Raw genomic sequence first — 12220 nt, 5'->3', positions numbered from 1 at the left:
AAGAAGCTTCACGTAAAGCCTATATTAACCCCCCCCCCCCCCCAAAAAAAAAGACTGGACAGAATAAATAGAGAAATAAATAAAGCAGAACATTTCAACATTTCAATCAAACTCTTTTCGAAACAGCTGTTACCAAACACTAATAAACACAGGTGTGCGTCATGAGGCGTGTACTCAAAGCGAGTGCAACATACCCAGGCTTTCTCTGGCTGAGCTGGCTAAAAAAGGAGAAACCCACAGTTAAAGATAATCAGTTCCACAACTGTGGTTATCATCAAAATGTCATACTGTAGTACGTCATCCAAAATTTACCCCCAAAAAATACATATGATAGTATGTCAAAAAAAAAAGTCAAACAAATGTCATAGTGTGTAGTCAAAAAAGTAAAAAAAAATTGTCATAGTAGTATGTCTTTCAAAGTGTCAAAAAAATATTGTCCTATGGTATTTGGTCTGCACTTTTGGTATATGACTTGGCTGAAGAAGTTCATTGTGTTCCCGCCTGCCACACAGGGGTCCTAAGGTCAAACCCCTGATGGGAAGAGAACAAATCTTTAACACAAAATGTTTGTGTGATCAGCAAAGTATATCGATCTATATATTGTCGGAAATGTCAAAAACGTTTAGTAGAAAATTTGATAAGAGTCATGCCATAGTATGTCGTCCAAAATGTTATACACTCATTAATGTCGTCAATAAAAGTCAAAGAAATGTCACTATAGTATGTGGTCCAGAATGTCAGTAAAATGTAATGGTGTTTGATATTTTACAAAAGGCTCATTGTAGTACAGGGTTGAGCGTCCCTGCCTGCCAAAAAGGAGACCGAAGTTCAATCCCCTGATGGGAAGAGAACAAATGTTTAAAAAAAAAATGGGCTTGTGTGATCAATAAAGTATATCTATCTATATATTGCCGGAAATGTCCAAAAAAATTTCGTTGAAAAATTGATAAAGTCATGCTATAGAATGTCATCAAGAAAGTCTAAAAAAAAGACACCCCCACAAAATGTCATACGACAGTATGTCTTCAGAGATGTCCAAAAAATGTCATTCTTTAGTATGTCGTCAAAAAAATGTCATACTTTAGTATTGCTTGAAAAAAACAATGTCTTACAAATGCCGTCCAAAATGTCCAAAAAATGTCATACTTTAGTATTGCTTGAAAAAAAAAATGTCTTACAAATGCCGTCCAAAATGTCCAAAAAATGTCATACTATAGTAGGTTGTCAAAAATGTGCTAAAAATGTCATACAATACTATGTCACCAAAAAAAGGTTATAATATAGTATGTCTTCATAAAAATGAGTTTGGCAAAGGTCGTTCCACCAGAGAGGGCAGCAAAACACGACATCTCTGTCTGAAGTTTAGTTACTCATAAAATGTGCAAGATACTTCATGTAATTCTTCACAAGAGTGTCATATCATCTCGTTCGCTTTATTCATTTTTTTCCTGAGCAAGATTCATTTTGCACAATTTTGAAAAGACAAATATTACAAAGATGAAAAAAAGATACAATACAGTGTACACAAAGTCAAAAAAGTAAATTAGTCTCTTGAAAGCCTCCACCCAGGTAATTTTTAAAGTTCACAAAGTTACAGAAAACACAAAGGATATACAGTACAGAAATATTATGACTACATAAAACTAATGAAAAACAAATAAAAACAAAATGTTTATGACAACAACATCAAAAACAATAAAATCAATAGAAAAGCAAAAAATGTGAGTTTGATGATGGATGACAGTGTGTGTTCATATCTGCATGTGATGTGTATGTTACAGTTACAAAACAGCAGTTACAAGTTTTTTTTTAAGCACATTTTAAAGCATTTTATAGAGAAACAGCTTCTTGCCAAATGGGAAAAGCCAAGTTGGTACCCTGATTATATCATATCTGAGTCAAGTCAGCAATTGAGGTTAAGATAAGTTAAGATGACAACATGTTTTGTTTTACAGTATTATTTACTGGAATTTGATATCCAAAGCATCTATCTACATTAATCATAGTTCCATGTATTCTACCTTTATAGCTTGTAAATTATACCCATCACCCAGGATGTCTTCATCCATTGGCTTCATCATTCTCTTCCCCTTGTTTTCTTTTTTGGGTTGAATCTTCCACCTCAGTTTGAAGTCATTCAGTAGTCTTGTTGGTTATCACTGCACCTAGCTGGAGGAAATAAAAGTGACAGTACTGTTAAAGTCAGAGGTCTCCAACCTGTACCTTGTGAACTACCAGTAGCCCACGACCCAGTTCTGAGTAGATTGTGGAAGGTTGAAACAACATGCAGTGTATCTCGTATATAGACTTTCTTGAACGGGTCACCCAGGTATATTGACGGCTGGCCAAGTATCTTCGATCAAATTCAGCGTTTCTTTATTCATTTATTTATAATCTGTCAAGGAGAACGACGCTATCAAGATGATGATTTGAATATCAAAGTCATCTAGCTACATTAATCATAGTTTTATGTATTCTACGTTTATAGCTTGTAAATATTACCCATCAAACGGGATGTCTTCATCCATTGGCTTCATCATTGTCTGCTCCTTGTTTTCTTTTTTGGGTTGAATATTCCACCTCAGTTTGAAGTCATTCAGTAGAGTCTTGTTGGTTATCAATTCACCAAGCTGAGAGGGAATAAAAATGACACAAGTGAAAACTAACTTCATGAAGCAGAAACTAATTAAAGGAGTAATGTAACATAATGTACAATTAATACATTGTTTATGTCCTTTCAGTTTTTGCTGTAAACACAATTTGAACCATTATCATTAAAAGGATATCTCAGAAATGGCTGAATTGAACTTTTTCAAATATAACACAATTACTCACTTGGCATCAAAGCTCAGGATCACTGTAACTTCACATCTTCCTCATTCTTGTGAATGTAATATTTCAGGAATCCTTAAAGGGCTTTTTTCAAGGTTGGCACAAACATTCATTTAGACTCTAGGATGGACTGATACGATTTTGGGGGTCAAAGGTCAAGGCCGGAGTCACCTCACACTGACTTATACTCATGAGCGAAGGTAACTGTGACCTCATTAAACACCCTTGTGATCATAACTCAATAATTCATACCCTGGTTATGACAACATTTGAATCAAATTCCTAATAGGAGGAAATTATTACTATTCTTATTTGTCTATTATTGAGCACCAAAACGAGGAACAGAAGAGCAGAACAGAAGTCTGATATCTGATATTGAAGTCCGATATCTGAAAGTTGATGACTACAGTATGAAGTGTAAACATGACGCCTGAAACCTTCACACTGAATCCTATCATCTGATGTGGAAGTCTGGAGGATGGTCCAGAATTGTTTCTGTGCTTTTGCATGAGAGAACCAGAGAATATGGGAGTGAGATTTACCTTCTGTAGGATCTGAGCCTGAATAAATGGATCTGAAAGATCAGCAGTCGAGTGCATCTTCATCCTCACCATTGTCTTCACTCGTACATCTGGACAGTCAAACAAACACATGATCACAAACCAAGGATAGAGTCATTATTGCATTTTTTTTTTTAAATGAGAGAAATGTATTTTCAAGGTTTAAATTTATTTTCACCTTTATAGCACCAGAAGGAGTATTCGTTGTTACAGTTGTCATCATTCCAACTATGGTCTAATTCCTCCATTGCACACTGCTGGTAACCACCATAGTTACCTGGCTGTCCACTCCCCCAGTTTCTGAAGGAGCTGTTGGTCTTGTCCGACCACCTCCACGGTACCCGGTACAAACCAATCCACACTTCATTTGTTGACTTAACTGACATCACCTGTGTGTTTTCTTCATCATTCTCAATCGTAGCCAGGTCTGTGTGGTGTGTTCTGCAGTACGTCTGGGCATCCTCCCATGTCACTACATTGGTAATTAGAGTATATGTTTTCTGGCCCGAAGGATTTACAGCTGCAACAGAAGAAAAATAAAGCTAGTGTGAGATGAACCATAGCAGTAGTTGTGTGAAGTTGTTGGTGTTTGAAAACATACATTTGGGTTATCTGGAGGTGAGTGGTTATGAAATAATGTTTTCACATTAATAGAACATACAGATGTACTTAAGTACAGACAGCCTGATCACCAGTGTGCAGCCATAAAAAGTAATTAAAGAGGACTTTTGACAGTGTTGCTTCTTGTCTTTATAGAATCAGCCATAATCAACTAGATGTTTAGTTGGTGGCTACAATCATCTGTAAACAACATCTCACCTTACTGTAGTCACGTTGAAATTAAGTATAATGTGTCATTACACTGTGATATCATTGAAGGTGTTATATACCACTCACTTTGACCAGATCCAAACAGTCTCAAAACTTTCAGCAACAGAGAGCAGTTTCATAAAACACAATATAAACGCAAAATGTTTCTTACCTTGGTAACAAACAAAATATTTTGTGTTCTTGCAATTAACATCACCCCATGTTCCACCGTCAGACATCATGACACAGGCTTCATTTCCAACCTGATTATTCGGCTCTCCTGGTTTCCACTTGTGGTAACCAGTTGTACTTGTTTTACCAGTCCCCGACCATCTCCAGGAGTTTGCATCATTGCCCATAACTCCTCTCCAGGATTTTGGGTCATCAGTCAGTCCGATCCATGCATATCCGGTCTCATAACTAGGCCTGTTTAACCTGTTAATGTCTTCCATGCTTTCAAAGGTCACCAGGTCGGTGTGTTTCACTCTGCAGTAATGCTGTGCATCGTTCCAGTTCATTTTTAAGTTGACATGGTGGTATTCACGAAAGTTGTCAGGAGAGCAGGAAGTGAGGCCAAATCCTGGAGGTTGATGATAGAGAGAATATTTAACTGTGAAACACTGAAAATCGTATTCTGAATGGTTCGTCTGAATAGTTTTGAAATCCCTTTATTTCACAATGATAACACATTTTTTATTTATTACTTTACTGTTTGAGGTATTTCCAAGTACACAACCCCGTGCAACACTATCATTTGCTGTGTTCTAAGTCAAGTACTCTAATGAGTACACTCACGTATAGTACTCTTACATGCCGACAGTGTAGCTTTGTCTCAAATCGCATGTTGATCTGCACTTACTGGAAATGACCGTAACATTTGAACGTAGCAGAAACAGGTTTTGTGCACTCAAAACTCTTATTGAACAATAATATCAACAACTACCCATATACAGTCAAATCTGACAGTCCAAACGTGATTCTTTCCCTTCAGTACTTCATTTTAAGGCTCCTTTTTCCAGAATGAATTTACATCATTTCACACATCTACATTTTAGGATTATGTGGTTTTACCTAAAGTGTGTTTTTTTTTTTTGCTTTTGGATAACTTCATTTCTTTGACAGTTTGGTGCAAAAAAAAAAAAAATCATTTCACATGTCAATTGTGTCCTGTTTTTTATTATACAATTCTTTGTTTAGAAAAATGTGTTGTTGCATAATTCTGAGGAATTTTTTAACTTGATATGTTAAATGATTTTGGTGACAGGAAACTGAAAAACACTAAAGTTATTGAATTCTTTTCCAATTAATGAATCCTGTAAAGTGTGCAAAATCCTATTTTTTGAAAGATATGTTGACTTTTACCATATACCATCAGGATACTCATCCTATACTGCATGTTCTTTTTACGTGACAGTATGATCACACTTATGCACTCAAATTACTTTAGTGACTACCTGGTATGTGATTTGGAACACAGCAAATGTCTCCTTGGAGAGATTTTTTGAAAATGAGAGCCACTATCCCAGTTTTAAAACGATATTACGCCTCCCTTTCTTCAAGGCTACCTCTCCTTCTCTGTTCCAGTGTGGCTGGACAAGATTTTCTAATCATATATTACAAAGTAGTTCTAAAACACCATAATTTGGTCCTTAGACCATGGCTGGATTAACATAAGGAGGCTTTGGGCAAAAATGTTTTACTGACCTACCACTTGCGACCATCTGAATATATACCCGACTGCCACCAAGTTCTCACTGTGACCTGCTAACAGACTTCCCAAGCTATAAAAATACTTAATATGTTGTAGTTTGTGGTAATTAAAATAAACAAAACTTTAAGTGAGAATATGTTTACAAACAATTTCACACGCCGTATCTCTACGAGTCTGGTATGGATGTGAGGAATTTTGTTTTCCTAAACTGAAGACACTTTAAAGGAATTTTTTTTTCAAGAGTTTCTGTCTATCCTGTTCCTACTATTGATACTAATTCATAACATTTTCCATCTGTATAAAGTTAAAGGACAACAAGGTCGGTCAAAAGGCTTCAGATGAGTTCACTGCCCCTTTGTAAATTAACTCTCTGACATGCCTGTAATTCTCAACTCAATGATTCCAAGGAAGATAATAAACTGTTCTGTGGTGAAAATGAACGAACAATCACGCCAATTAAATTCTGTAGAAGCAGTCATGACTCTTACCCAAGATGACAAAAATCCAATGCACTGTATCCATTTGTGATTTCACTGAAAACCCCAATAATAAATGAATTTGAAAAGCTGCATAGCACCAGAACAGCAGATAGTACAGCAAAAATCCACCTTCAGACAATCTGAAACAGCCAGACTATGGCTTCAGACTTGAACTAGTGTTTATAGCTCTCAGATATGGCTTTGAGCTGATATGAATTTCAAATAAATGTAAATCAATTTCCTGGAGATATTGAAAAGCAAGTATGAAAATCAGCAGGTAAAACAGATGATTCATGCAGGGAAATTTTCGGAAGTTTGAGTCCACAATGTCAAACTAAAATGGAACAAAGTAGATTATTGAATTTGATAAAGTGATTTGAAAAAAAACTACAACTGATTGCATTTTTTCAGACAACTGAATAGGTCTGTACTGCAATATGGAAAACATTTCGACTTCCAAACTGTTCTGAAAAGTTTTTTATATTTTCGACTCTGATTGTTTTCATTTAATAACAAAGTTGTCCAACATTTTTATTGAGGACAATTCCCCTTTGTGCAGCACTTATTTTCATTGTTGTTTTCTTTTTGAAGCTTAGGGTTCTCCAGAGCAACTAATCTCTGTACTTTTATTTGAATTACAGTGGTTTTGTAGCTGTAGCATTGTGAATAAGGATATTGATAGTGAAGGTCGAGACTTTGGAGCTCCCCAAGGGTGCTTTAAAAGAATATCCAGGTGTCTTATGCAAAGTGATGCTGTGAACTTGAGACAGGAGGTCTCCTCTGGCTTTGTCCATTTCTTACATCTTTTTCTGGAGCAGTTCTGTCGTTTAAAAGAGTCGGTATCTCTTCTAATAAGCAGAAAAAAAAGACTAATTATTGTAACTTATACTCTAAAACTACCCACTCGCAACTTGATAAGCTGAGCCTCATGTGACACAATTATCTGGCTTGAGTTGAGCTTATGATTATGATGATTATTATCATTGATGATTTTTAGTGGAAGATATACTCAAATGTATAAAATCCAGGATTTAAAATCTTTGCGGTCGCAAATTAATCAACGTTGGAGTCATATCTGCAAAGACATGTCTGCTGACCACAGAAGTATTGTTGTATCCCCAATTGTTTTCCCCGAGTCCGTTGATAGAGGCAGTCTTTAGGCAGTTTCCGGTCTTAGCGTATTTTTTATTAAGCATAGCATACAAGACATCCTGCATCGCATACAAGACATCTTGGAGAGCCCAACATCAACCTGAAGTCTCTTTGTTGGAGTCTGACACATACAGATCAAGCACACACTCTTATACAGTCCTGGGCATGTTTACTTAGAACTAATGTATAACCTCTCGTGCTGAGCCTGTTCTACTTACTTCCTCCTTTCACTTACTGATTTACTAGTCTCATGTCTGGGTCGTTACTGGTTCATCGGTTTTCTATACCATATATAGAGTTGTTATCCTATACTTGGACTCTTGAACTCTCTCTTCCCTGTTTTGCAACAGGTACACCCTAAAGGTCATTTACACTGTGTACGTAACTTCCGTATTTCGAATACGTGCTAAATTCCTGCAAAAGCAATGTGTTATACAATGATTACAGCCAACATATATTACAAGCAATGTGTTATACAATGATTACAGTCAGTATATATTTTGAACGTACAACACGTGAGCCCTCATATGCACTAAGCATATCTATATTCCACAGTATCTAGTACTGGGCTAAATCATTTTTTTGCATGGTTATATGTACATGTAAATGTATATCCAAATAGCTGGTCTGACAAAGGTCACCTTGGTTTTTACAATGTTTGGTTCATCAACAAGTTACGTTTTATCCCACTTTGAGATTACACTGGGAATTTTACGTGGCCAGCAGAATTAAATACAATGAGTTGTAAAGCAATACCAAATCATGTGTACAAGAACCTCAACGTGATGCCAGGGAAACACAAGGAATAACGCAATGAATTGACCTAAAACCTTTGAACAAAGTACCTTAAAAATGAGCTGAAAGTTTCTCAAAGTGACAACGAAAAATATTTATTCACAGAAAGTTCCTTACAGCAGCACTGTGCAGTTAAGAGTTCAGACCACAGCTGATGTGCTAGTAACTACATGTGATGCGCAATAAACTACATTTGCAAGAAAAATATAACTGAAATAAATGGACAATTCCATTTTGCCAGGAAATTGATTTCATTGAATTGCTACAGTCGAAAAACACCAAAAGAATGCACAGTAATACACTTTAACACGCCCTTAAATTATAACTAAAGTTGTTATATCATATATATGTGTCATTGTTTTACTGAGACTCTACTTTAATCACTCATCATTGAATCATTAAAACACATGTAAGACAGGAGACCATGTACGTATTCACTCATTGTATAAGGTTCTCTGAATCTGCTGATGTGCTGACGATCTGGCTGCAGTAACATAAAGGCAAGAAACAGGTCATCATTTTCCAATAGTTATTAAACCAAAAGAAATGGAATAATTTCTCATCTTGTGTTGCACCTGTTGTTTTTACCGGCTTCAAAAGGTGGCAGCAATGCACCGAAAAGCTTTTAGCTTTTACCATCATTGTCCGGCAAAAGAAGAAGATAACGTTACTGCCAGGTGAGATTAGATGCTACGGTACAAACAGGGAAAACATACAAAGATAACTCAAGCCGTCAAAAAGTTATTTGTTGAACTCCTAAAGAAGAGTAAATGAAAAAGAGGTGCAGTGCAAACTGTACCAGGTAAATCTAGCACATCATAACTCCACCACAGTCATTTGAGGAGGAAGCAACGAGCAAACAGTCTCTCCATAGATCATCAATGAGCGTCTTGCTTTGTCAATAAATTAAATAAGTTTTATGTTAGACGTACAGAGAAAACAACAGCCTTCATCTTAAAGTTAAAAGCTAAAAACAGGCTTCTCATCAGACTTGTAATTGTGTTTTTTTTTTGTTTCTGTGAGCAAAATTTGATTTTGAGTCAAGTATGCAGATAAGGCACAAGTGAAGATCACATGTTTTGTTTTACAGCATCTAAGTCAGTTAATAAAGTCATTTGGCTAGATTAATTAAAGTTTAATGTATTCTACCTTTGTAGCTTGCAAATATTATCAGTTACACAGGATGTCATCATCCATTGGCTTCATCATTCTCTTCTCGTTGTTTTATCTTTTGGGTTGAATCTTCCTCCTCAGTTTGAAGCCAGTACAGCAGAATAAACACACAAAAAAAGCACAGTTTCCAGCTACAGTCACACAACATCTGATGAATAGGCAGTATTACACTATAAGGTGCCCTGAAATAAAACAAAGTGATTAGTCAGAGGTGGAAAAAGATTCCCTTCCTATTATTAAATATCTACTGTGATCACACACAAACTAGAAAATCTGTCATTAATTGATCATAATTTTAAAACAGAGCAAAGACAGGTAAGCGTATGTTTTCATTCATTGTATGAGTTTCTCTGAAGCTTATCATTATATACTACTTGCACATAAGAACGTGGAAACAGATATCTTGAAAAGTGACTGAACACCTCCTGAAAACTTGCTGACCTGCTGATTTCTCCCTGCAGTGAAGTGTAGGCCCATTTCAGACCTCACTCAGCAGTGATGCTGGATGAGGACAGAGGTGAAAAAAACTCATCAAGCAGAGAGTGCAGCAAAACTACTTTTCACTCTGTTGTTTCATCAAGCTTAATATGAGAAGGATAAACTAGTGTTTATAGCTCTCAGATATGGCTTTGAGCTGATATGAATTTCAAATAAATGTAAATCAATTTCCTGGAGATATTGAAAAGCAAGTATGAAAATCAGCAGGTAAAACAGATGATTCATGCAGGGAAATTTTCGGAAGTTTGAGTCCACAATGTCAAACTAAAATGGAACAAAGTAGATTATTGAATTTTATAAAGTGATTTGAAAAAAAACTACAACTGATTGCATTTTTTTTCAATAATATTTGTTTAGCTGATGATCGCTATCCAAGTCATTTGATATCGACGATCTCCTGATACCACGTCTCGATCCAATCCTTTTCTTTTTTTAAAATCCCAATTGTCCCATACATTTTTAAATTCAAGATAATGTGACAACTGAATAGGTCTGTACTGCAATATGGAAAACATTTCGACTTCCAAACTGTTCTGAAAAGTTTTTTATATTTTCGACTCTGTTTGTTTTCATTTAATAACAAAGTTGTCCAACATTTTTATTGAGGACAATTCCCCTTTGTGCAGCACTTATTTTCATTGTTGTTTTCTTTTTGAAGTTTAGGGTTCTCCAGAGCAACTAATCTCTGTACTTTTATTTGAATTACAGTGTTTTTGTAGCTGTAAATAATTTGTAGCATTATGAATAAGGATATTGATAGTGAAGGTCGAGACTTTGGAGCTCCCCAAGGGTGCTTTAAAAGAATATCCAGGTGTCTTATGCAAAGTGATGCTGTGAACTGGAGACAGGAGGTCTCCTTTGGCTTTGTCCATTTCTTACATCTTTTTCTGGAGCAGTTCTGTCGTTTAAAAGAGTCGGTATCTCTTCTAATAAGCAGAAAAAAAAGACTAATTATTGTAACTTCTGCTCTAAAACTACCCACTCGCAACTTGATAAGCTGAGCCTCATGTGACACAATTATCTGGCTTGAGTTGAGCTTATGATTATGATGATTATTATCATTGATGATTTTTAGTGGAAGATATACTCAAATGTATATAATCCAGGATTTAAAATCTTTGCGGTCGCAAATTAATCAACGTTGGAGTCATATCTGCAAAGACATGTCTGCTGACCACAGAAGCATCTAGTACTGGGCTGAATCATTTTTTGCATGGTTATATGTACATGTAAATGTATATCCAAATAGCTGGTCTGACAAAGGTCACCTTGGTTTTTACAATGTTTGGTTCATCAACAAGTTATGTTTTATCCCACTTTGAGATTACACTGGGAATTTTACGTGGCCAGCAGAATTAAATACAATGAGTTGTAAAGCAATACCAAATCATATGTGCAAAAACCTCAACGTGATGCCAGGGAAACACAAGGAATAACGCAATGAATTGACCTAAAACCTTTGAACAAAGTACCTTAAAAATGTGCTGAAAGTTTTTCAAAGTGACAATGAAAAATATTTATTCACAGAAAGTTCCTTACAGCAGCACTGTGCAGTTAAGAGTTCAGACCACAGCTGATGTGCTAGTAACTACATGTGATGCGCAATAAACTACATTTGCAAGAAAAATATAACTGAAATAAATGGACAATTCCGTGTTGCCAGGAAATTGATTTAATTGAATTGCTACCGTCGAAAAACACCAAAAGAATGCACAGTAATACACTTTAACACGCCCTTAAATTATAACTATAGTTGTTATATCATATATATGTGTCATTGTTTTACCAAGTCTCTACTTTAATCACTCATCATTGAATCATTAAAACACATGTAAGACAGGAGACCATGTACGTATTCACTCATTGTACAAGGTTCTCTGAATCTGCTGATGTGCTGACGATCCGGCTGCAGTAACATAAAGGCAAGAAACAGGTCATCATTTTCCAATAGTTATTAAACCAAAAGAAATGGAATAATTTCTCATCTTGTGTTGCACCTGTTGTTTTTAACGGCTTCAAAAGTGGCAGCAATGCACCGAAAAGCTATTTGCTTTTACCGTCATTAACCGGCAAAAGAAGAAGATAACGTTACTGCCGGGTGAGATTAGATGCTACGGTACAAACAGGGAAAACATACAAAGAAAACTCAATCTGTCAAAAAGTTATTTGTTGAACTAAAGAAGAGTAAATGAAAAAGAGGTGCAGTGCAA

Source organism: Embiotoca jacksoni, unplaced genomic scaffold, assembly GCF_022577435.1.
Source record: "Embiotoca jacksoni isolate LCO1_2020_lvr unplaced genomic scaffold, fEmbJac1.0.p SCAF_66, whole genome shotgun sequence".
In the NCBI taxonomy this organism is placed as follows: Eukaryota; Metazoa; Chordata; class Actinopteri; family Embiotocidae; genus Embiotoca; species Embiotoca jacksoni.
This window is presented reverse-complemented; position numbering follows the sequence as displayed.